Consider the following 26940-nt stretch of genomic DNA (forward strand, 5'->3'; position numbering starts at 1 on the left):
TTCATAGGAAAACTGATTTCGAAGAATGCTTAAGGATACACTCACCCCATGGAGATTAGGCTCAGAACAAAGGATTGACTAATCTATAAAAGGGATGGCTCTCCTTGAAATCCCACCCAGTCGTCCGAAATCATTACGTCGTTCCTCAAAGTCAGTCAATATTTCAAAGTTCAAGTCAGTCGATATTCTGAGTTCAGTATTTGAAGTTCAGTTAAGTTCGTGAAGGCGTGTTAACCCGCCGGATTTCTGCATCAGTATTATCATCATCTTCAACACCAGCTGGATTATCATCATCATCATCGTCATCAACATCACCATAAGCGATCATTCAAACGAACGTCTGAGCGACAAATTAAGCGAACCTCGAGCGAAATCAGCGTACGGTAAATACTAACAAGTTATAATAAGATCACAATAACTCTATGTATTCGAAATTTGGTGCTTAAAATATACCTGTGTTCATTTTTACTTAAATCAAAACGTCAAATCATTTTTAAAAAGTTTACCCAACTTCGGTTTCACCTATCCAAATCCTCAAACAAGGTCACTTAGTATTAAGAAAATGCTCAATTACCCGAACTGAAGCCGGTGAATGCAGGTAGGTACAAAGCTGCGTTTTATCTTCAATACGAATCTTTAAATTTAACTTAAAATCTTTCAAACGTCCACCTCACTACGTAACACTTGATAGAATTTATTTATGCTTGATAGTGTTGATGTATTATACTTGATAGAATCCGAGTTTGGTACTTAGGGTCGTTATCTTGGTACGATTTAAATCCTTCCCGAATTTCCATATTCATTTTTTGAACAATTAACTGCACGTAAAACTTCAAATGGGACAACCTGCATATCTTTGTCAAATATTGGAAGATTGTATCTTTAAGTCAAAATGCAAAAGCTCTATCGTAATCTCAAAGTTTAAAGATCTTCTGGCTTACACACTCATGTTTCAAGATCTCCTGACCGAAGTTGTTAGGTTCAGTGGACTATAGCAAGAGTCTTTGCATAGAAAATACTCTCAAATCTCCTATAAGCCTAGTTCATGGTTGCATTGTAATTGCTGGAGTCCTATATAAATCTTTGGTAATAGCTGTGCACTTCCGCGAGTAAACACGGAATTGTGACCATTACAAAACTTCTCGTGGGATAAGCGAAACTGAAATTATTGCTGGTCGAGTCATCCAACATTCTGCCAAAAATGTCGCTGCCATTTTACCCATGCTTCTGAAGACGCGTGATGGTACGGTTTTCAAGTGGCAGTGTAACCGGTGGCACACGATAAAAACAGAGAGCAGGCCGGCTTTTTATTTATAGGACCATATGAAAAATATCAGTCGTTAATGTTACGGAAGGGAATACGTTCCGACGCGGTGCAGTAGTTGCGGCACGTTTTGCGCCGGGCACTGGCCACCATGTTACTTACTTAATGGGTTGTGTGTTCCGCGAACGGGCCTTCTGTCTGGCGCAAAACCGAATCCGCTCTTCGGGATAATAAATCACCGGAATCCGCGGGACTGCGGCCGCTACTTGTGCTGACCTCGCCGAAACGAATGGAGTCCTTTAATAAACGGAACAACGGCGACGGTCTGCGAAGGCAAATAATAATGATTTCCCGTGATTTGTACTCTCACTTTTCTAAACTCTCTACCTCGCATTCCGTCCGAAACTTTTCCTTCTCGTTGTACTTAATTATACGGATTATTCTCCAGCAAGCGATTGAATCTGAAACCACAAAATTACAGGTCACTGAATAACCACAAGACATAAAATAAGACAGGCTCGTTTTTATGCTCATAAATGCCGTCGCACACTAGACCGCACCGCCGAGTCGCGCCGTTGCCGTTTTGAGTTTCTTCTATGTAGTTTCAATGGGAACATTCAAAATTCAATTTTTAAAACTTTCGCAGAGAAATATTTAGCGACTTATCGGACAGTTGAGTATGGCGATCGGTGAATACAGGCAGGCTTCCTTTATGCGAACTGCTTTCGTTGCTCGTTGACGGCTACAGTCGAATCAGACTGGATCGTCATAGGTAGAACGATGACGCTCACTCGTCCTGGGAAGATCACGTCGTTGGTGGTCCTCGGTTGACGGGGGATACCCCGCTGTTGTCCTCCGTCTCGCGTTCGTTGACGCGCACGAACTTTCGTAATTGATAGCAACGAACGCGAATTGAATAGGAGAGTATCGCAAGCGCGAGGATGTAGGGAGAAGAACTAAGCGAGACTCACTTATTGAATTAATAACTGGGGATATATTTGTAACGTACGAAGTGGAATTACAATGAATTAGAATCGCGTGATATAGTAAGACCGCTTGTTTAACCTGGAGCCTCGCGAAAGATCGAAGGAGATAAAATGATTTTTTGTGAAATCGCAAGGTGGTTAAGGGTTGCTCTAGGAATTCCTTTCTTAGTAAGAGATTCGGTTGAATGGACGGTATTGTGTGAATGATATTAATTTATTATCGAAAGTATCTCGATTGAGTAGTCCAAATATATTCTCAAATATAATTACAGAAAACGAAATGAATTGGATACACGCATACGTTTATTACATAGTATCTAATAACAAAGCGAGGGTGTTATTAATTGTATCGCGGAATCGGTAAGATTGAGAAAATCGAAACTAAATGCCTTGAAGCGAAAATGATCGGAGACTAAATCATATGCCTCGCTAGACCTAACGCGTGCTATTCGATCTACTTATAATAGCCGACTCTCTGTTTCGCGGCAATGTTCTGCCACACGCGCCGCCGACTAGGTGACGTCGCAGGTCACCTGTACGGCTCCCGAATTTGCCCGTTTGCTCACATTCAAAACATTTTCATCGGCAGAACGTACAAGGTGCTTTTTTCAATAACCGATTTTCAGCTCCCAAGGATTCCGTGTCGAAACGTGCTCACGTTACGGCCGTGTCACACAAGTACACAGTGTGTCTAACACCGCTTGAAGGCGGATAAGAGCGAGGACTCGTCGGAGTCCGGACCGGGACATCCAGGAGGCGACGAGCCTCGCTGGAGTCTTGAACGAACGTGACAGGCTGACTGTCCGAATTAAACTGAATTAACTGAACTCTTTTTAGGATCGTGAGGTCGAATACATAGGTGTCTTATCTTCTACGCGATGTCTCGTTAGACATAACGCTACGGATGTAATGAGATGCGCGATTAATGATTACGGTGAATGCTACGTGATACTGCTACGGGGAATACATTAAGATATGATTATTATACAAGGGTTAAGATAAGAATGGGTGTCTGGTATGAGGTGAGAATCGGATGTGATGATCGTAGTGAAGTATGACTACTTATAACTAATGAATATTATTAATAATTACGGTTACAATATCCTACTCTTATTGACTATGCTTATAACCTATGGCAACACGTCAGCAGACGTGACACCCCCTTCCTTTCGACATGTGACATACGTCATTCTATTCGTTTTGACATGCTGAACACAAAATGTAGGTGTCATTTTTGGCTGAAATGAATAGTTTTCGAGATATTCGCAAAAAACTATAGCTAATACAGTATTGAATTTTTCGTATTCCTGCACACTCCGCGGCAACGTAAGCCTGTCCCGGCTCGGCGTTTGCTTACTTTTTGCTTCTAAACACGCTGCGGAGGTGAGAGGGAAAACAGAGTCTCACTATGGTCATTTGGAATTAACTAACAAATTGATATCATATTCCTAGGGTAACAACCCTTCGCCGGCCACTCGTGCTGCTCGCGGCCCTGGCTCGTAACACTATACATAATTTCCTGTAGATTTCGTTATGCTGATTTCAAATCTGGTCGTAAAATTTGTCTACCACCTTAGGATTTTGCAAATATCGATTTTTGTGAAATTTATAATGAAATCATTTTTTCGTTTCAATGATTTGATAACCCACTGATGTGCAGGTATATTGAAGGTGATCGAAGCCTGCTTCGAATTTGTTTTGCCATTTTATACATATCTGCCTTGGATGTTAAATAGAAAAATGTATCTCCTGAATTTTTTTGCAAAAATTCTGGATTATGCAGATATCCAAACCAAAACACTTCGTGTAAAGGTTGACCAAGTTCCCCGGCCCATCCAGTTCAGTGATATGAAGGATGGACCAAGTTCCTCTCGCCTATGAAAGTTGTGATATGATGGATGGACCAAGTTCCTCTCGCTTATCAAAGTTTTGATATGATGGATGGATCAAGTTCCTCTTGCTTATAAGGGCTATGATATCGGGGAAGACCAATTCCCAGAGGCCAATGATTCTTGCACTTACCTATCAAACTTTACAACCTAGGGAACTTGGCGTCTGCGCGGGCACTAGTATTTCGACTTGCATGAGAAAAATTTATATCCGGATTTCCAAGTGCCCAAGCAAAAATCTTATGAATTTTTTAAAATCTGCCGTTGCTTCGTCTCCTGCAGAATTGTCTCCTTCTGCGCCGTATCCGGATATAAATTTTTCTCATGCAAGTCAAAATACTAGTGTCAGCGCAGACGCCAAGTTCCCTAGGTTGTAAAGTTTGAATTAGGTAAGTACAACACACACACACACACACACAATCATTGGCCTCTGGGAATTGGTCCTTCCCGATATCACAGTCCTTATAGGCAAGAGGAACTTGATCCATCCATGTTAAGGTATAGGATTGAGTGGAATCAAACTCTTTAATACAGTCTAGTGAAATAGGTAACTAAATACTTTATTTAAAACGGCTATGTATAACTATACCAGGTATGTCCTGCCTATACCGACTCTCGTGTCGAACTAACAAAGTCGCGTCTCGCGACTCGATCGTCGCTTCGGCTGCTGATCGTCTTTTCGACCACTGATCGTCATTTCGACGCCGATCGTCACTTCGATGTGACACACACCACCATACATTGTAACGGCATTCTTGGATCCTGAGTTTTCATTTCTGTTTTATTTCAACAATCCATCATATCAAAACTTTGATAGGTGAAAGGAACTTGGACCATCCATCATATCACAACTTTGATAGGCGAGAGGAACTTGGTCCATCCTTCATATCACTGAAGTGGATGGGCCGGGGAACTTGGTCAACCTTTACACGAAGTGTTTTGGTTTGGATATCATGTTATTTTTGTAAGAAATAGCCAGATATTCGGAGGATTCATAGACGGAAGTTAATTTGCAGAAAATAGCATGATGCATCTCACTTAAAACACGCACGTGACTGTATCTTGGGAACGGTGCGTCCTATCGCAAAAATAACGAAATTTTCGAAAGGCTTTAACACGAAGCATATAGGGTATGCCCAACCACATGACGTTTGTGGTATTTTTTTCGGGATTTTCGATTTTTCCTGTTGGTTTGGATATAAAAGACACCTGCTTCCAAAATTTCAAGTTTCTAGCTTGTCTGGAAGTGGGTTAGAATTAACATGATCCTCATCATCCTCCTATATGTATATTATTATTCCAAGAATTATGCGTTTTTGGGGTATTTTTATCTCAGGTTCCAGGCTAGGTAGAAAGTTGCTTTTTACATGAGAGTTAGTTGATATTATATCTAGCGCAAATAAAAATTTTGGTTGACCTCGGTTACCGGGGAGAGCGGCAGTGGCGGTGGCAATATGGCTAAAAAGCGCTAAACTATCGTACGAGAATAACTACTCGGCAACTTAGAGGTGGCGGGAGGGGGACTTGGTTCGCGCGCTGCCGCGCGCGTTGATTCCTATATATGGAACACAATAAAAATAAACATAATGAAGTATTTGAACGTTTAGAGTTGTACTTACGAAGCATGAAACACACTTCAAATCTCGCGATCACTTGACGTATCGCTGGCATTGTCTCTGGCACTACTATCTGGGCTATGTGTTTCTGTAATGTAATTTAATTTAGATATCTATTTGCATAATTATTAACTTCCCGATTTTATAAGGAAGTTATTGTAATGACCCCGAAAATCGAAAATCGATTTTTTAGCAGATCTTCACGTTTCATGGTCATTGCAGTCATTTTAGACTATTTTCAGCAAAATGTTCGTGTGTGTGTGTGTGTGTGTGTGTGTGTGTGTGTGCGCGCGCGCGTATGGCCGTTTCTATGTAATCGAATTTTTCGTTAACGTTTTCAGAAAAAGTAACAACGCGATCAGGATGATGAATGATGCAATCGATGTGCCCCGCTGTAACTTAGAGCTGATTAGATTTTGGTCAAGTAGTTTTTTAGTTTTTTTCGAAAGAAGTTCATTCAACAATGCAATTTATACGAGAGAACGGAAAGTTTCCACCGAAGAAACAAACGTAATTACACAAAAAATTTTTTTTGCGATTTTTTTAAAAATTAAAAAAAAAATTTTTTTTTGTACCTTATGATAATGTTTCCGCTTACAATAATCGAAATGTTGTAGTTTTAATGAAAACTCGTGAAATCCACAATACAAAATATGATATATTATGATACGTATAAATGGATACATAAACTATTTGAAAACAGTTTGAACAGTGGTTTGGTTATTTGTCACACAGACTCCTCTCTTTGTCACACGGACCTTTCTCATCGAATATCAGTTCGCGACTATCTTGTCTCGATGATTCGCAATCGCGTGCGACGCGCACGCGACATTAACGCCATCTAATTGTTTCACGCGTGAACCATGTCGCGAAGTGCGACATCGGATCACACGAAAATTATCCCAATGCAAGAGTGAGTTAATCATCTCTACTCCCGAGAGTAGTATATATAGGCGGGTTCTAATTCACTTTTCACTTCACGGGAGAGCGGTACCGCCACTTCACGGGAGAGCGGTACCGCCGAGCGGTATTGCACGAGCATATATTACGTCATATTTTTAATGGAATTATTGCATCATGTTTTTGGGGGAGGGGGGGGGATACAGCCCATATCTTGAAAGGTGGGGGAGGGGGGGGGGCAGTTTCCAGGTATTGCATTCGAGACCAGTTTCCAGGTATTACGAACGTATCCGAACGTGTTTATGTTTTCACGTCTCTACATGCAAGACTGTTTATGTCAGTCATCGCCATCTAGCTATCGTAAAACACTTATTTGAACGGAGTTCAATGAACGTCTTGTTTAATTTCATAAATATATACAACGGTCCCCTCTGAAAGATTTATGTAAGAGGGCCAGTCAATAATTTTTCTCAACATCGATTTGTCGAGGACCAACGGTTTTTCTCACGTGCGGAGATTTCGATGAACGTATAATCTCACGAGTTCGCCTTGTTTAATTTCGTAAATATACAACGGTCCCCTCTGAAAGATCTTCTTATCGATGTAATGCAAGATGTAAGAGGACCGTGTCACTGTTTCTGTCTGCCATCGCCATACAGCCAGCTATCGTAAACATTCATTAAAAGTAGCATTTCAAATAATTTCATACATCTTTTTATCGTAGTTGGTTGGGATGGTAAGAATGAATGAACAGGACGCGATGGAACGCGAAGTCTTCGCAAACGTTCCATTAATGATTAACTGCTGGAACTTCGAAATGAAATACGGAATCAAAACTGTATGAATACTGAAAAAAATGTAAACTGAGTTTCTCTTCAGATATATTTCTGTCAATTCTTCATCTCCGCTCTCTGTCTCTATCTCCCCGGTTATTACAATTTATGGATAGACCGTATGGTGATTATTAACTTCATCAATCGATTGAATCAGTCTTCGATTTTTCGATGATTTCTTCTTTTAATCATACACATTAATCAATCTTGACTAAAATTTTAATCGATTAATGCCCAACTCTGGGGTATTTGGCCGAAAATCTAGAAAGAAGTCAATTTCTAAATTTTTCCGTTTGTCATGGAATTTTTTCTATCCAACGTAGCTAAAGGTCGCTTGTAGTATACTTCATTGAAAGCCAAGAGATTTTACGCCACGCTTTCTGAAACAGCATCCGTTCATTGGCAATTTTCAAGGGTTTTGAGGAAAATTGTGTAAATTCTTGTATTACAGAAGTTTTTCAGTTAGGTGTACAGAGCACTTTCGCACAGATTTTATTTTGTTATCATTTAAATTAGTATAGTTATTAATATTTGTGAACATAATCAATCATGCTGTAAATTTTTTACGATTATAAAGTTTATCGACGATTTTGTTATCGAGCGGAGATTTCGACGAACGTCTAATATCACGAGTTCGATGAACGTCTTGTTTAATTTCATAAATATACAACGGTCCCCTCTGAAAGATCTTCTTATCGATGTAATGCAAGATGTAAGAGGACCGTGTCGCTGTTTCTGTCTGCCATCGCCATGCAGTCAGCTATCGTAAACGCTCATTAAGAGTAGCATTTCAAATCATTTCTTCCAGCTTTTTATCGTAGTTGGTGGGGATGGTAAGAATGAATGAACAGGACGCGATGGAACGCGAAGTCTTCGTGAACGTTCCATCGTTGCAAGCGTTTGTCGTGTTGAGATTCAAAGATCAACCATTTTTCCATACGTGACGGTTTTCGCGTACTTCCCGTTGGACTTGTTGCGTGTGTGTGGAATATTATATGGAGATATTTTTTACATTAGTGGGTAGGGGTATTCATTATAAATTGCTCGTAACAGTCGTCGTATGAAGTTATACCATAAGAAAAAACGTCGACAATCAGGATCGCTATACGAAGTTACATCGCGTGTGTGTTTTTATCATCCGACCAGCCAACTTCGCGCATCCCCCTTTCTTCAACGGTAAGTACAATAAAAAAAATTAATAAACGATGTAAAATCTAGTGAAAAAACTTTCTTTATTTAGATGGATCGAATCACTCAAATCATTGACATGGACGGTTTCATTGTGGAAAAAAAATTTATATGCAAAGAGTTAGCCATGTGATCGATGTTTGTCATGACGGCTCGTTCGAACTCTTCGAATTTCGCTTGGGGAAGAACGTTGTTTATCCGGCGCTGACAAAAAGTCTGCATGGTATGTCAGCAATTTCATACACGGGATTCCATTTAAAGATTTCGGTTATGAAAAATATCAACAGCACGATATATTCGATGTAATTCAAAATTTTATGTGCGATTACGCGAATCCTGTCGTAGCGTACAAAGGTGGATGTTTCGAGAGAGAGACATCCTTCGAAAAATGAAAATAAACTCGATAAATTTGGAAGATTTCAACTGTCCGAAATACGATGTACTAGTTCGCGATCCCGTGTATGAAATTGCTGATGACGAACCGTGTCGACTTCACTGTTGGCAACCGACAAAAAACGTCACATACCATTGCAGTCTGCGCGAAGTGCGAACATTTCGAGCATGGGTTAACAATTATAAAAACACGTAAAGTATCAGTTATAAAGACGCGACTTTGAATTTTTTCCACGTCAAAACCACAAACATGACACCTCTTTTTACGTTTTTTTAATTTTTTTTACACAGTGTTTCACAATGATTGCGAAATTGGAGATTGATTCTGGGCGAAGCGCGGTATGGACGTCTGAGGATTCGTCAAAGAATCGTCGCTCGAAGGTAAGTAAATTTCCAAAGAAAAAATATCCCAAAGTATATAACATGATATATAACTGTCTATCTGTCTGTTCGCAGGTAACAAAAATAATGAAGACAAATGACAAGAAATTCGCTGCAATAATTATATTTTAATTATTTTTTAATACTTGTATATTTGTATAATTAAAGAGTAGATAAGAGTAACTTTTCACTAATGTAAAAAATATCTCGCTGTATAGGGAGGGGGCGATATTATTACTGTAATTGTTTTCTTTTTAATAAATACGAGTTAATTGTATGAGTAGGAGGACGAGGCGGAGGAAGAGGATTGGTTTTAAATAAAAAATAAGATCTTTCTTATAATTTTTTTATTTGATAAATTATGAAACAGCTAACGAATGAACAGTGCGAGGCACTTATCAACGCAGCGCATTGCAACATTTGTGAAAAACCATGTGAGGAAAAGGATATACGGGTGCGCGATCATTGTCATCTAACAGGACGATATAGAGGCCCCACGCATCAAGATTGCAATTTAAATTACAAAAATTCGTTTTGCATTCCCATAGTTTTCCACAATTTATCCGGGTACGATTCACATTTCATTATCGAAGAAATAGCTAATGCGTTTGAAGGTAGTGTCAACGTATTACCAATAACTAAAGAAAAGTATATTTCATTTACAAAAATGTTGAAGATCAGCAATCAGATTCGCGTAATTGTATTAAATTACGATTCATCGATTCGTACAAAAATGTTTGAACACAAGTCTCGACAAATTAGCATCTTTCCTCGACACAAACAAATTGACAATTTTACGCGTTCCGAATTTCAAAATCTTTCCATAGAAAATTTCATGTTGTTGACGCGAAAGGGTGTCTCTTTCCATACGAATATCTCGATTGCGTAGATAAATTAGACGATCTTTGTTTGCGAGTCATTTTACAGTTCGTTGACAGGCGAAACCGTATGCGAACGTGATTATTAGACTGCGGATCTTTATGAAAAATAAAAATTGTCTTCATAAATTGCACAACATAGGAGCCAAATAGAAATATAATTTTTTCTCTAATGTTATTAATTAGCTGAAACGAGTACATTGATATTTTTAAATCCTGTTAACCTGTCCACTGCTTTAAATTGCACATACTCATTTTTGGCATAAATGTATAAAATCCGCAGTCTAGTGGTTATGTGCATGCCGAGAATGTGTGGAAGCGTTTCAACACAAAAAGTTTGGGTGAATACAGCGATCTGTATTTGAAAGCTGATGTTTTGTTACTGGCTGATGTTTTTGAAAATTTTCATAAAAACTTGCATTAAGAGCTACAGTTTAGATCCACCATATTATTACACTTTACCAGGTTTCACGTGGGATGCTATGCTAAAACATATAAAATTAGGTTTGAATTATTAACACAGTGGGCCGGATCGAGAAATTTAGTGACATTTCACGAAAGAGTCGACTCTCTCTCTCTCTCTCTCTCTCTCTCTCTCTCTCTCTCTCTCTTTCTCATATCGATTTCTAATAAATTTATATTGCCTCCTAAATGTCCATCAACATCGAAGCTGAAAAAATTAATGTTCGTTCACAAAAACTGTAGTTAATATAAATTCACAAAGATAGACATTTTGGGATGCAGTATTTTTCAGCCAAAAAAATTGCTTCTTTTCATCGAGGTGTCCTGATTACCCTATTTAATATTTATTCTGGGTCTTTTGTGTAAATGAAAAACAGTCCTTTGCGGTAACAATTAACGTCGTTAGTTGAGGATGGTTGCTCGCAATGTATTAAAAATTAATATTTAATGAAATGAATAAAATCTATATACTTTCTTAGAATTTGCAAGGTGTATTTTTTAGAGGACCTAACTGGACCTAATCGTATAAACAGATCATTTTCATTAGACCTTCCTCTACATATCCCCACAAAAGAATCATATCCGAACCGATCCGATCTTGGAAATTATGATTGTTTAAAGTTATCGGGGACGTCTCACCTGACGTATAGCATCTCACATACATTAAATACCATCCAAATATGAATATTTTTGCAATTGCATTAAAAGTTCGTACCTACCTAAAACAAGTATGTAATTTTTAACAATAATATAGTTAATCTATTAATTTTATTGTTAAAAACATAACGAACGGTAATAATATAACTGGACTAAGAGTTTCATAGTTTTCCTTAGTGAGTATCACTGTTTTTGGGTAAGTATATCTGTCAATTTATCTATGCAGATAAAGCAGTATGTTAATTAGATTACATTTTATATCTGACAATATTTGTTGAATATAATAATTTTAATCTCAGTTTTGATGCCTGCAGATATCCAGAAGCTGCAGATTTAATAATTAATTAAACTAAACAAATTGACCAAAAGTTTACCTGTGAACATCAATTTAGAAACGTTTTTCTAAGATTAATTGGCTTATCTTTTATATTTGTTATATTTTTGTTCATATTTTCATCTTTTATAAACACATTACACATACATGAAATAATACGAAATAACAAAGGTTGTAATATATAGAATGAACATGATCTTAAAACAATTAAATTGAAAAAATTATTTATAATTATTATAAAAAATATCTTTTGACACGCTTGTGAGGCGTTTTTACCTCCTCGAATTTATATTTTACGCATTCTATAAAACATTACATGTATGAAATGTAAATATAAAATACATGTTTAGTAAGAGTAAAAAATAGTTTGGGAGATTATACTTAAACAATTTTATTTTAATACAAAAAATCAATGAAAATTAATTAAAAATTATTGTTTAACAAAATAGAAAAAATTTTATTTGTTAACAGTTAAGATTGACTATTTTTTAAATGAATTTTAGTGCAAATTTCATCCCGATATCTCTAAATGGTTCTAGAGTTATAACAAAATGTCACTAAATTTGTCGATCCAGCCCACTGTGAGTCACCATGACTCCGCGAATACATAGGATTAAATACCCTGTTTAGAACAAATGCCACTAACGTTCTTGAAAAGAAATTTTGTACAAATTGATGAACAACGCGGTATTCGGTAAAACTATGGAAAAATGTTCGGAATCATGTAGACGTAAACCTCGTGACACGTTGGGGATGGGCTACATGGTGTAGAGGCAATGATCGCGAAACCAAATTTTCCATAAACGCTATGCATTTTCCGAAAACTTTTTTTCAAGAAACCAATCTATGTGGGTATGTGCATATTAGATATATCCAAAACCTGCTTGTACGGATTTGATCATGAGTACATGGTTCCTCGATATGGTAAAACCTGTAAGGTAATGTACACAGACACCGACAGCATAATTTATCATATTATGTGTGAGGTCATTTATGAAACCATGAGACGCGATATTAACTGTTTCGACACAAGTGATTATCGATAGAGAATAGGTATAATTTCCTACTTGTAAATAAAAAGGTTCCCGGCTTGATGAAAGACGAGAACAATGGGATGATAATGATGAAATTTGTCGGACTGAGAGCAAAAATGTACACATTGCGTGTAGATGGAAAATCTGATACAAAAGAAAGCAAAAGGTGTAAAGTCTAACGTTGTAAGGACAACAATATCGTTTGATGATTACATGGGATGTTTGCAAGATGAAATTGCTATGAGTCGTACACAGACATCCATACGATCGAAATTGCACAAAGTGTTCGACGATCGGCTGGAGAACTTCGGAATAAGCTTCCAGGACAATATTAAGAAATTACGTGTAAAAGAAACGCGTCGATCAATCTTGAGAGAGAGATCCATGGATATGATGTTCAACCGTCATATTGCATACTGTACATGCGCTATAGCTGTACCTGTACATGCACTATACCTGTACATGCGCTATACCTGTACCTGTACCTGCACCTGTCTGTAGCTGTTCCCGTACCTGTCTGTAGCTGTTCCTGTACCTGTTCATACCTGTCTGTAGCTGTTCCTGTACCTGTCCATACCTGTCTGTAGCTGTTCATGTACCTGTCTATACCTGTCTGTAGCTGTTCCTGTACCTGTCCATACCTGTCTGTAGCTGTTCCTGTACCTGTCCATACCTGTCTATAGCTGTTCCTGTACCTGTCCATACCTGTCTGTAGCTGTTCATGTACCTGTCCATACCTGTCTGTAGCTGTTCCTGTACCTGTCCATACCTGTCTGTAGCTGTTCCTGTACCTGTCCATACCTGTCTGTAGCTGTTCATGTACCTGTCCATACCTGTCTGTAGCTGTTCCTGTACCTGTCCATACCTGTCTGTAGCTGTTCATGTACCTGTCCATACCTGTCTGAGGTCTCCCCGGTGACTCGATGGATGCTACTTAATATCGATAATACAGGTACAGGTACAGCTATAGACAGCTATCGACAGGTACAGACAGGTACAGGAACAGGTACGGGTACAGCTACAGACAAGTACAGACAGGTACAGACGGGTACAGGAACAGATACAGGTACAGTTACAGACAGCTATAGACAGCTACAGACAGGTACAGACAGGTTCAGGAACAGCTACAGACAGGTATGGACAGGTACAGGAACAGCTACAGACAGGTATGGACAGGTACATGAACAGCTACAGACAGGTATGGACAGGTACATGAACAGCTACAGACAGGTATGGACAGGTACAGGAACAGCTACAGACAGGTATGGACAGGTACAGGAACAGCTACAGACAGGTATGGACAGGTACATGAACAGCTACAGACAGGTATGGACAGGTACAGGAACAGCTACAGACAGGTATGGACAGGTACAGGAACAGCTACAGACAGGTATGGACAGGTACAGGAACAGCTACAGACAGGTATAGACAGGTACATGAACAGCTACAGACAGGTATGGACAGGTACAGGAACAGCTACAGACAGGTACAGGTACAGGTACAGGTATAGCGCATGTACAGGTATAGTGCATGTACAGGTACAGCTATAGCGCATGTACAGTATGCAATATGACGGTTGAACATCATATCCATGGATCTCTCTCTCAAGATTGATCGACGCGTTTCTTTTACACGTAATTTCTTAATATTGTCCTGGAAGCTTATTCCGAAGTTCTCCAGCCGATCGTCGAACACTTTGTGCAATTTCGATCGTATGGATGTCTGTGTACGACTCATAGCAATTTCATCTTGCAAACATCCCATGTAATCATCAAACGATATTGTTGTCCTTACAACGTTAGACTTTACACCTTTTGCTTTCTTTTGTATCAGATTTTCCATCTACACGCAATGTGTACATTTTTGCTCTCAGTCCGACAAATTTCATCATTATCATCCCATTGTTCTCGTCTTTCATCAAGCCGGGAACCTTTTTATTTACAAGTAGGAAATTATACCTATTCTCTATCGATAATCACTTGTGTCGAAACAGTTAATATCGCGTCTCATGGTTTCATAAATGACCTCACACATAATATGATAAATTATGCTGTCGGTGTCTGTGTACATTACCTTACAGGTTTTACCATATCGAGGAACCATGTACTCATGATCAAATCCGTACAAGCAGGTTTTGGATATATCTAATATGCACATACCCACATAGATTGGTTTCTTGAAAAAAAGTTTTCGGAAAATGCATAGCGTTTATGGAAAATTTGGTTTCGCGACCATTGCCTCTACACCATGTAGCCCATCCCCAACGTGTCACGAGGTTTACGTCTACATGATTCCGAACATTTTTCCATAGTTTTACCGAATACCGCGTTGTTCATCAATTTGTACAAAATTTCTTTTCAAGAACGTTAGTGGCATTTGTTCTAAACAGGGTATTTAATCCTATGTATTCGCGGAGTCATGGTGACTCACAGTGGGCTGGATCGACAAATTTAGTGACATTTTGTTATAACTCTAGAACCATTTAGAGATATCGGGATGAAATTTGCACTAAAATTCATTTAAAAAATAGTCAATCTTAACTGTTAACAAATAAAATTTTTTCTATTTTGTTAAACAATAATTTTTAATTAATTTTCATTGATTTTTTGTATTAAAATAAAATTGTTTAAGTATAATCTCCCAAACTATTTTTTACTCTTACTAAACATGTATTTTATATTTACATTTCATACATGTAATGTTTTATAGAATGCGTAAAATATAAATTCGAGGAGGTAAAAACGCCTCACAAGCGTGTCAAAAGATATTTTTTATAATAATTATAAATAATTTTTTCAATTTAATTGTTTTAAGATCATGTTCATTCTATATATTACAACCTTTGTTATTTCGTATTATTTCATGTATGTGTAATGTGTTTATAAAAGATGAAAATATGAACAAAAATATAACAAATATAAAAGATAAGCCAATTAATCTTAGCAAAACGTTTCTAAATTGATGTTCACAGGTAAACTTTTGGTCAATTTGTTTAGTTTAATTAATTATTAAATCTGCAGCTTCTGGATATCTGCAGGCATCAAAACTGAGATTAAAATTATTATATTCAACAAATATTGTCAGATATAAAATGTAATCTAATTAACATACTGCTTTATCTGCATAGATAAATTGACAGATATACTTACCCAAAAACAGTGATACTCACTAAGGAAAACTATGAAACTCTTAGTCCAGTTATATTATTACCGTTCGTTATGTTTTTAACAATAAAATTAATAGATTAACTATATTATTGTTAAAAATTACATACTTGTTTTAGGTAGGTACGAACTTTTAATGCAATTGCAAAAATATTCATATTTGGATGGTATTTAATGTATGTGAGATGCTATACGTCAGGTGAGACGTCCCCGATAACTTTAAACAATCATAATTTCCAAGATCGGATCGGTTCGGATATGATTCTTTTGTGGGGATATGTAGAGGAAGGTCTAATGAAAATGATCTGTTTATACGATTAGGTCCAGTTAGGTCCTCTAAAAAATACACCTTGCAAATTCTAAGAAAGTATATAGATTTTATTCATTTCATTAAATATTAATTTTTAATACATTGCGAGCAACCATCCTCAACTAACGACGTTAATTGTTACCGCAAAGGACTGTTTTTCATTTACACAAAAGACCCAGAATAAATATTAAATAGGGTAATCAGGACACCTCGATGAAAAGAAGCAATTTTTTTGGCTGAAAAATACTGCATCCCAAAATGTCTATCTTTGTGAATTTATATTAACTACAGTTTTTGTGAACGAACATTAATTTTTTCAGCTTCGATGTTGATGGACATTTAGGAGGCAATATAAATTTATTAGAAATCGATATGAGAAAGAGAGAGAGAGAGAGAGAGAGAGAGAGAGAGAGAGAGTCGACTCTTTCGTGAAATGTCACTAAATTTCTCGATCCGGCCCACTGTGTTAATAATTCAAACCTAATTTTATATGTTTTAGCATAGCATCCCACGTGAAACCTGGTAAAGTGTAATAATATGGTGGATCTAAACTGTAGCTCTTAATGCAAGTTTTTATGAAAATTTTCAAAAACATCAGCCAGTAACAAAACATCAGCTTTCAAATACAGATCGCTGTATTCACCCAAACTTTTTGTGTTGAAACGCTTCCACACATTCTCGGCATGCACATAACCACTAGACTGCGGATTTTATACATTTATGCCAAAAATGAGTATGTGCAATTTAAAGCAGTGGACAGGTTAACAGGATTTAAAAATATCAATGTACTCGTTTCAGCTAATTAATAACATTAGAGAAAAAATTATATTTCTATTTGGCTCCTATGTTGTGCAATTTATGAAGACAATTTTTATTTTTCATAAAGATCCGCAGTCTAATAATCACGTTCGCATACGGTTTCGCCTGTCAACGAACTGTAAAATGACTCGCAAACAAAGATCGTCTAATTTATCTACGCAATCGAGATATTCGTATGGAAAGAGACACCCTTTCGCGTCAACAACATGAAATTTTCTATGGAAAGATTTTGAAATTCGGAACGCGTAAAATTGTGAATTTGTTTGTGTCGAGGAAAGATGCTAATTTGTCGAGACTTGTGTTCAAACATTTTTGTACGAATCGATGAATCGTAATTTAATACAATTACGCGAATCTGATTGCTGATCTTCAACATTTTTGTAAATGAAATATACTTTTCTTTAGTTATTGGTAATACGTTGACACTACCTTCAAACGCATTAGCTATTTCTTCGATAATGAAATGTGAATCGTACCCGGATAAATTGTGGAAAACTATGGGAATGCAAAACGAATTTTTGTAATTTAAATTGCAATCTTGATGCGTGGGGCCTCTATATCGTCCTGTTAGATGACAATGATCGCGCACCCGTATATCCTTTTCCTCACATGGTTTTTCACAAATGTTGCAATGCGCTGCGTTGATAAGTGCCTCGCACTGTTCATTCGTTAGCTGTTTCATAATTTATCAAATAAAAAAATTATAAGAAAGATCTTATTTTTTATTTAAAACCAATCCTCTTCCTCCGCCTCGTCCTCCTACTCATACAATTAACTCGTATTTATTAAAAAGAAAACAATTACAGTAATAATATCGCCCCCTCCCTATACAGCGAGATATTTTTTACATTAGTGAAAAGTTACTCTTATCTACTCTTTAATTATACAAATATACAAGTATTAAAAAATAATTAAAATATAATTATTGCAGCGAATTTCTTGTCATTTGTCTTCATTATTTTTGTTACCTGCGAACAGACAGATAGACAGTTATATATCATGTTATATACTTTGGGATATTTTTTCTTTGGAAATTTACTTACCTTCGAGCGACGATTCTTTGACGAATCCTCAGACGTCCATACCGCGCTTCGCCCAGAATCAATCTCCAATTTCGCAATCATTGTGAAACACTGTGTAAAAAAAATTAAAAAAACGTAAAAAGAGGTGTCATGTTTGTGGTTTTGACGTGGAAAAAATTCAAAGTCGCGTCTTTATAACTGATACTTTACGTGTTTTTATAATTGTTAACCCATGCTCGAAATGTTCGCACTTCGCGCAGACTGCAATGGTATGTGACGTTTTTTGTCGGTTGCCAACAGTGAAGTCGACACGGTTCGTCATCAGCAATTTCATACACGGGATCGCGAACTAGTACATCGTATTTCGGACAGTTGAAATCTTCCAAATTTATCGAGTTTATTTTCATTTTTCGAAGGATGTCTCTCTCTCGAAACATCCACCTTTGTACGCTACGACAGGATTCGCGTAATCGCACATAAAATTTTGAATTACATCGAATATATCGTGCTGTTGATATTTTTCTTAACCGAAATCTTTAAATGGAATCCCGTGTATGAAATTGCTGACATACCATGCAGACTTTTTGTCAGCGCCGGATAAACAACGTTCTTCCCCAAGCGAAATTCGAAGAGTTCGAACGAGCCGTCATGACAAACATCGATCACATGGCTAACTCTTTGCATATAAATTTTTTTTCCACAATGAAACCGTCCATGTCAATGATTTGAGTGATTCGATCCATCTAAATAAAGAAAGTTTTTTCACTAGATTTTACATCGTTTATTAATTTTTTTTATTGTACTTACCGTTGAAGAAAGGGGGATGCGCGAAGTTGGCTGGTCGGATGATAAAAACACACACGCGATGTAACTTCGTATAGCGATCCTGATTGTCGACGTTTTTTCTTATGGTATAACTTCATACGACGACTGTTACGAGCAATTTATAATGAATACCCCTACCCACTAATGTAAAAAATATCTCCATATAATATTCCACACACACGCAACAAGTCCAACGGGAAGTACGCGAAAACCGTCACGTATGGAAAAATGGTTGATCTTTGAATCTCAACACGACAAACGCTTGCAACGATGGAACGTTCACGAAGACTTCGCGTTCCATCGCGTCCTGTTCATTCATTCTTACCATCCCCACCAACTACGATAAAAAGCTGGAAGAAATGATTTGAAATGCTACTCTTAATGAGCGTTTACGATAGCTGACTGCATGGCGATGGCAGACAGAAACAGCGACACGGTCCTCTTACATCTTGCATTACATCGATAAGAAGATCTTTCAGAGGGGACCGTTGTATATTTATGAAATTAAACAAGACGTTCATCGAACTCGTGATATTAGACGTTCGTCGAAATCTCCGCTCGATAACAAAATCGTCGATAAACTTTATAATCGTAAAAAATTTACAGCATGATTGATTATGTTCACAAATATTAATAACTATACTAATTTAAATGATAACAAAATAAAATCTGTGCGAAAGTGCTCTGTACACCTAACTGAAAAACTTCTGTAATACAAGAATTTACACAATTTTCCTCAAAACCCTTGAAAATTGCCAATGAACGGATGCTGTTTCAGAAAGCGTGGCGTAAAATCTCTTGGCTTTCAATGAAGTATACTACAAGCGACCTTTAGCTACGTTGGATAGAAAAAATTCCATGACAAACGGAAAAATTTAGAAATTGACTTCTTTCTAGATTTTCGGCCAAATACCCCAGAGTTGGGCATTAATCGATTAAAATTTTAGTCAAGATTGATTAATGTGTATGATTAAAAGAAGAAATCATCGAAAAATCGAAGACTGATTCAATCGATTGATGAAGTTAATAATCACCATATGGTCTATCCATAAATTGTAATAACCGGGGAGATAGAGACAGAGAGCGGAGATGAAGAATTGACAGAAATATATCTGAAGAGAAACTCAGTTTACATTTTTTTCAGTATTCATACAGTTTTGATTCCGTATTTCATTTCGAAGTTCCAGCAGTTAATCATTAATGGAACGTTTGCGAAGACTTCGCGTTCCATCGCGTCCTGTTCATTCATTCTTACCATCCCCAACCAACTACGATAAAAAGATGTATGAAATTATTTGAAATGCTACTTTTAATGAATGTTTACGATAGCTGGCTGTATGGCGATGGCAGACAGAAACAGTGACACGGTCCTCTTACATCTTGCATTACATCGATAAGAAGATCTTTCAGAGGGGACCGTTGTATATTTACGAAATTAAACAAGGCGAACTCGTGAGATTATACGTTCATCGAAATCTCCGCACGTGAGAAAAACCGTTGGTCCTCGACAAATCGATGTTGAGAAAAATTATTGACTGGCCCTCTTACATAAATCTTTCAGAGGGACCGTTGTATATATTTATGAAATTAAACAAGACGTTCATTGAACTCCGTTCAAATAAGTGTTTTACGATAGCTAGATGGCGATGACTGACATAAACAGTCTTGCATGTAGAGACGTGAAAACATAAACACGTTCGGATACGTTCGTAATACCTGGAAACTGGTCTCGAATGCAATACCTGGAAACTGCCACCCCCCCTCCCCCACCTTTCAAGATATGGGCTATATCCCCCCCCCCTCCCCCAAAAACATGATGCAATAATTCCATTAAAAATATGACGTAATATATGCTCGTGCAATACCGCTCGGCGGTACCGCTCTCCCGTGAAGTGGCGGTACCGCTCTCCCGTGAAGTGAAAAGTGAATTAGAACCCGCCTATATATACTACTCCCGAGAATACATTTTCAAAGAATATCGATGAAAGTACAAAAAAACATTTATATTACAATCTTTAAAAAAACAATCAGTTCAAAACGAATTATTAACTGAGATTAAATTGAAAATTAATATAAACTATATGATAATTATTAATAACATTGATGTTGAAAACGGATTGGTTAATGGAGCACACACACACACACACACACATGCGGAATATTAAAATTTATTACTTTTCAAGAAAATACTAAAATTCCGTCTATATTGTGGTTAGATTTTCAATTGGCCAGAGTAGGAGTGAAAGTAAGTACTCGTTATCGTGATTATATGAAAAATGCAAATATTGATAAAAATTTTACACCAATAATAAAAATATCGAATCAAGTAAATATGTCGAGTGAGGAAAAATATGAAATCACACGTAGTCAATTTCCAGTGGTTCCTGCTGAAGCGATTACGATTCATAAAAGTCAGGGACGAGAAAGTATGTTTGGATTTTAAAAAATCAGAAAGGCGAACTTTACAAATGTTGTATGTAGCACCGAGCAGAGTTTCAAAATTGAGCGCGGTTTATATATTTTGGGACAATTTAAATTAATAGTATCGAAGGAAACCAAGATCAATACTGCAAACCCGGATAATGAGGAGTTGTATCGTTTGCGAAAAACTAATTAAGACAATTTATTTTGTAACATTAGTATGCTATAACAAGGAACCAAGCGAGCAACGAGCCTGCGATGTTCGTTTAATGCGACGCCATATAGCAAACATTTTGATAAGTAGAAAACTATTGAATTTCCCTGAAAACGTATAATCTTCTTAAAACGTACACTTAATAATGATAATAATATACTGCAACTAACGAATCGGGAAGTTCTTTGTGTGGCTCGTGGAGAGTCACACACCAAATAAAAAAAAACATTAATAGCTATAGGTACTGCTATCCATGCGTACCACTAACCCTTTCGCAAGAGCAGTCCTATCCGCGAGCTCGCGAAGCGAGCGAGCAAAAACAACCCTACTCGCGAGCGAGCGAAGCGAGAGAGCAACAATAACCCTCTAGTTTGTTTCGTTTTTCGACCGCGTCTTCAACCGCGTCGCCAAAGATGTTATTTATTTTTGCTGTATATCCAGCCAAGACTGGGAAATATTTATATGTCATAGATTGTTTTTCTACGAACCGTTTTTATATAAAATATATATATGTCTATTGTGTTGTCTAACCCAATGCCGTCTTATTCGTTACCTACCCCTAGATGTAAGGCATCGACATTATGCGGCCACATGTACACCAAGGATACGACTGTTGTTTAGAGCGTTGTTGAATCCAAGATTGCTGCTGGTTCAAGAGCAATCAAACGCTCTGAATTGCACAAGAATGCGTACACGGATCACATTCGCCATAAAGTCTTGGAACGGCCAAGATTCAACAGTTCAAAGTTCAAACACCAGTTCATAAAAAAAGTCCATAATAAGAGTTCATGATAATGTTTATAGTAAAAAGTTCATAAGTTCACAAGCAAGGGTTCATGACAAAGTTCATAAGAAAACGATCAGAAGTTCATAAAAAGTTCACACGACAACGTTCCAAAGTTCATAAAAAGTTCACAAGAAAACGTTCCAAAGTTCGTAAAAAGTTCACACGACAACGTTCCAAACTTCATAAAAAGTTTACAAGACAGTTTACGAAACGGTTCGTAAGAAAGTTCATGAGAAAGATTGAAAGAATGAAGTTCATAAGAAAACGAAAGAAAGTTCATAAAAAGGTTTAGAAGAAAGTTCACAATCCACTTCACAGTTCAACTTCGCAACTCCCGTTCACAATTCAAGTTCGAATCCGAATTAATACTTTCTAATCATACGCTTCGTAACGTTCCACGAATGAATATAACAAGGTACCAGGTTCGTACGATTCTCTTCAAAGATATAAGAAGTCTGCCCGCTATTTCCGCTGCAATCCTCTACCGAAGTTCGGGATGAAAATCGTTTCTGTGGTAGGGATAACCGAGGGACCAATCACCAGTTCGGGGCGTAATCCCATTATTTGGTACGCCTACTAAAATCGTGATTTTGTTCCTCACGCAAGCCTCGTAAATAAGACAAGCCTATACACAATGGTCCCTTGTTCAGGTATCTGTCCCCAAACTGGTGTCGGCTTTCCGCTGAGTGTGGGCCTGCGATGCGTCAATCGTCATTGCCCGGGGTACGTCCGTTTTCAGCTTCCGTCGATTCTCTCGCCAGTAAACGAACCTGGCTCGGCGAGCTATTCAGCACGAGAGGACACGACAACCGTGGCAAACACATCTCGCCGGAAGCCGAACCGTTACAATTTTATAAACATTATAACAATAATAATGGACAGAATATATAGGTAACTTCACAATAATAAAGGTATGCCAATTTACATAATATAGGCCATAGAGACTATACCTATGAAGTAGATATATATATTGTAACAGACCTACATAACGTAGGCCTGTTACGAACAAACCCCTGTCACACCTCCACCGGTTATACACGACGACGCGAATCTAGCAACGTACCGCCGGCCTCCTGTCAACACAACACCGCCTGTACCGCACGCTCCCCGTACCTAGATCCGGAGTTCAACGGAACCCAAAATCAAATTTCCAAAACATTCAGAAGACGGTATACGTCACCATCAAAATACCACACCGCACCACCATCCCTTACCACCAAACCATCCCTATAAAAGCCGTCGCGAACAGACTAGAATCACCTGAGTCTGCCAGCAGTCATCCAGGAACCACCACGTGCGATATTCCAGTGCTGTGAGTATACTACCTGTAACCGTTGTCCACGTCTCCGCCGTTATCGGCATCCTGGTTCCGCTGGTACGAGCCGTGCTCTACCTCGAAACAACCGGTGCGTAACCGGTCTCTTTCGCCAGGCGCGTCGCCTCCGAGAGTCGACGAATAAGAAGTGGTGTGTCACCCTTCGACTTCGTCGGAGAACCACCTGTCCAGCTATCCTGCCTCTCCGCTGGTGCGAGTTGTAATCCACCTCGAACATACCCGGTGCGTCACCGGTAAATTTCGTGAGACGCGTCGTCCACGAAATAGGCCGAACTAGAAGTGGTGCGTCACCCTTCGACGTCGCCTAAAAACCGCCTAGAAAGTCACCCTCGTGAGGCGAGTCGCCCACGAGGCCAGCCGAGCAAGACAAGGTGCGTCACCTTGACCGAACTCCCTGAACGACTGTCCGGAGGTACTTCGATGACCCGTGCGTCACGGACATCGAAGGACCACGAAAGCCCGGCCTAGGCAGGGAGACCACGACGACAGTCGTGATCTAGCTCTACTCCTGTCCATCCTGCCTGCGTCCTATACCGCTTACAGGTTCAGGTAGCACTTTCACGGTCACACGCTCTAAACTCACGGGCACCGTAGCATTACCATCGCGCACTGTATCCTGAGGCACCGTATCTCACGCGTCCGAAAGGCAGCGAGCATAATTATATTTGCCCGACTCGTCAGTTATTTCACCCGTACCGACTCCGTTCCTCGCGTCGTTACTCCATTTGTCGTTTAGGACCCTGGATCGGCGAGCTGTTCAGCATCAAGGAGCCCGGACGCGAGGAAGCCGAACGACGACGAAACACACCCGTTATAATATAAATATTTATTGTATATATATACATATATATATATATATTTATATTCATAAAGAAATTACTATAATAAAAACTATAATAAAATATATACATAAAGAAAAAAAATATACATAAAATATATATACATAAAGTTACTAATTATGTTTGTAATAAATAAACATAAATAATAAATTTTTACTCTTGAAAAATAAAAACATTGCAATGCACCGCATTTATTTTATGAAAATAAATTCGTTTTTCTCTGTAACGAAATTAATACATAAAATAAATAATTGTTTTCGACGTATATGGAGAAAGAAAATGCTATGAGTAAAAAATGGTTTAAAAATGGTTTTTAAAAAGTTTTTTATATATTTTATTTTCTACTGTCATTGTCATCGCGGAAGCAAGTGTGTATATAAAATTTCAGTAAGATTGGTCTCTGCGAAGAGACTTAAAATTCGATTACAAGATTCAAAGTAGTTTGAAGCAAGAAATGTTTACATATTTGTGAAGTATAATAGTTGTGAAATCGAAATACATCAAAACCCCAGGATGTTTTGACCTGAACTCGAGAAAAGCTAATTTGAAGATATTAACGTCTATAAAATTTGATTCTGAGTTAGTGTTTTATTATTGCTATGAAACTATTTTAACGGTTAATGAAACAGGACAAATGGATATTCCTCACCTGCTTCGATACCTTCCATATTCAAAATTGAAAGAACGAACACAAGACAAAGTTATTGATTATAGGAAATCAGCAATTGATTGGGCCAGGTCTCGCGTGAATTCTTCGATGAGCTCTCTAACGAGCTCTCTGCCACTTATGCAAACGTGATTCCTGCCGTTTATTGTGGAAATTTGAGATTCCCGGCATTTGTTTCATACACTAGAGACATATCTGAAGGGATTAGTAAAGCCAAATAAGGTATGGAAAATAGTTGCATTTTCGACTTTTGTCCACAGGCGGCCGCACTGTGCGGCGTGGATGTACATATGTGTAGGATTTAAATCGTAAATTGAATAATACGTTCGTAAACTCGAAATGTTTTAATACGAAATTTGAATTATAACAAATACAACTAATTAAATTATCCCGTCTGAATCTCCGTCTGAGATCAAACACGTCTTTTCGTTTTCGTATGTCGAACCGGAATGACAAAGAAATCGCATATTACAAATATGAATAACGAAATCGATAAACATAATAACAGATATCGAATCGTCGCGTCGTTACAGTTACTAACGTCGTGACATTCAACGGAATTCTCGCCGCTCAGAGATGGCATCTCCCTACATATGTATGATGATGGGCGAGAGGGTTCATCGGGGGGAGGATTAGAGTGATGAGAGGGAGGGAAATCAGCGGGCAGACTAGTGTAAGAAGTGGAAGATAACAGTTGAGTTACCACAGATTTAAAGTATAGATATTTATAATTATCTTTATAATAAGGTTAATATTATATAAGATTTACAAAAGACTGAATATAGTATAAGTAAAATGTAAAATGAATATGTCAAATAGAATACTTTAGGAATTAACTTTTATTTTTTATTCCAAATACATACACTGATTCGGACTAGGAAGGATAGAACCAGTCACTTCGAAAAAATGTAGTTTAATGTTAACTTTATTTGCCCGACGTGGGTTTGTTCTCCTTACAACCGAAACTATTTACAAAACTGCGATGTAAACACTGAACACGAGCGCGTTTGTGTTTACTCTCGAATAAAGACTTGGTTTTAGAGATTATTTGCTGTTGACGATTCCCGAATACTTCCGAGAAAAGAGATAAGATATGAGATAAATTACTAGCGGAACCGGTTAAGCGACGCGCGACGTTCACGTTCGTAAAAGTGATAGAGATGTTTGCCAGAGCTTGCGAGGAGCTGTCGCCTCGTCGCGAACATCATGTGAACGGAAGCGACCGCTCGCACCTATATTTATAGATGTTCTCGACACAAGCGCGCGCCAATCGGAGAGCGCCGCGGCCGCTCGACCGAGAGCGGCACTCTCCATGGTCCGTGCTTCCGCGCGCTATATAAGTCGCGCCGGAATACCAAACGAGTGGAGTCCGCCTGGAACCACTCCCGTGCACACCGGATCGTACGAACCCTTTTCAGAGCTATACATCCGTCCAGAACGCAGGCTGGAAGCACGAGTTCCAGGAGACGACTCTCCACCGTGTCCCCGGCTCCCGGAGATTGCCGTGCCATCGCCTTGGCTGGACCGGACCCGTCGTGTCGGTGTGGTGGGCACGAATACCCTTAGGTGCCTCTAAGGTGCGTGCATCTGTAACCCGTCGCTCAGGTGTTTCTGTGTGAGGGTTGCGGCACCACTCGGTCCAGCACGGAGCGATTGGCCTCCGGCCCTGTCCGTGGGTCGAACCTTCGCGGTTCAACGTCGCGATTTGGTGTGGCGGCGGC

General features: G+C 38.3%; 2 long non-coding RNA genes across 2 annotated transcripts; one reads left to right on the forward strand and one right to left on the reverse strand.

The window, feature by feature from the left end:
- Nucleotides 1-8199: 8199 nt before the first annotated feature.
- Nucleotides 8200-10394, forward strand: LOC143218736 (uncharacterized). Its single transcript, XR_013011153.1, has 3 exons — nucleotides 8200-8664; nucleotides 9361-9450; nucleotides 9526-10394. It is a non-coding gene; the product is annotated as an uncharacterized LOC143218736 (long non-coding RNA).
- A 6982-nt stretch (nucleotides 10395-17376) lies between these two features.
- On the reverse strand, nucleotides 17377-19402 carry LOC143218739 (uncharacterized). The gene is made up of 3 exons (XR_013011154.1): nucleotides 18938-19402; nucleotides 18152-18241; nucleotides 17377-18076 (listed from the first exon to the last, which is right to left on the reverse strand). It is a non-coding gene; the product is annotated as an uncharacterized LOC143218739 (long non-coding RNA).
- Between the last annotated feature and the right edge of the window lie 7538 nt (nucleotides 19403-26940).

This window comes from Lasioglossum baleicum, chromosome 2, assembly GCF_051020765.1.
Source record: "Lasioglossum baleicum chromosome 2, iyLasBale1, whole genome shotgun sequence".
Classification (NCBI taxonomy): Eukaryota; Metazoa; Arthropoda; class Insecta; order Hymenoptera; family Halictidae; genus Lasioglossum; species Lasioglossum baleicum.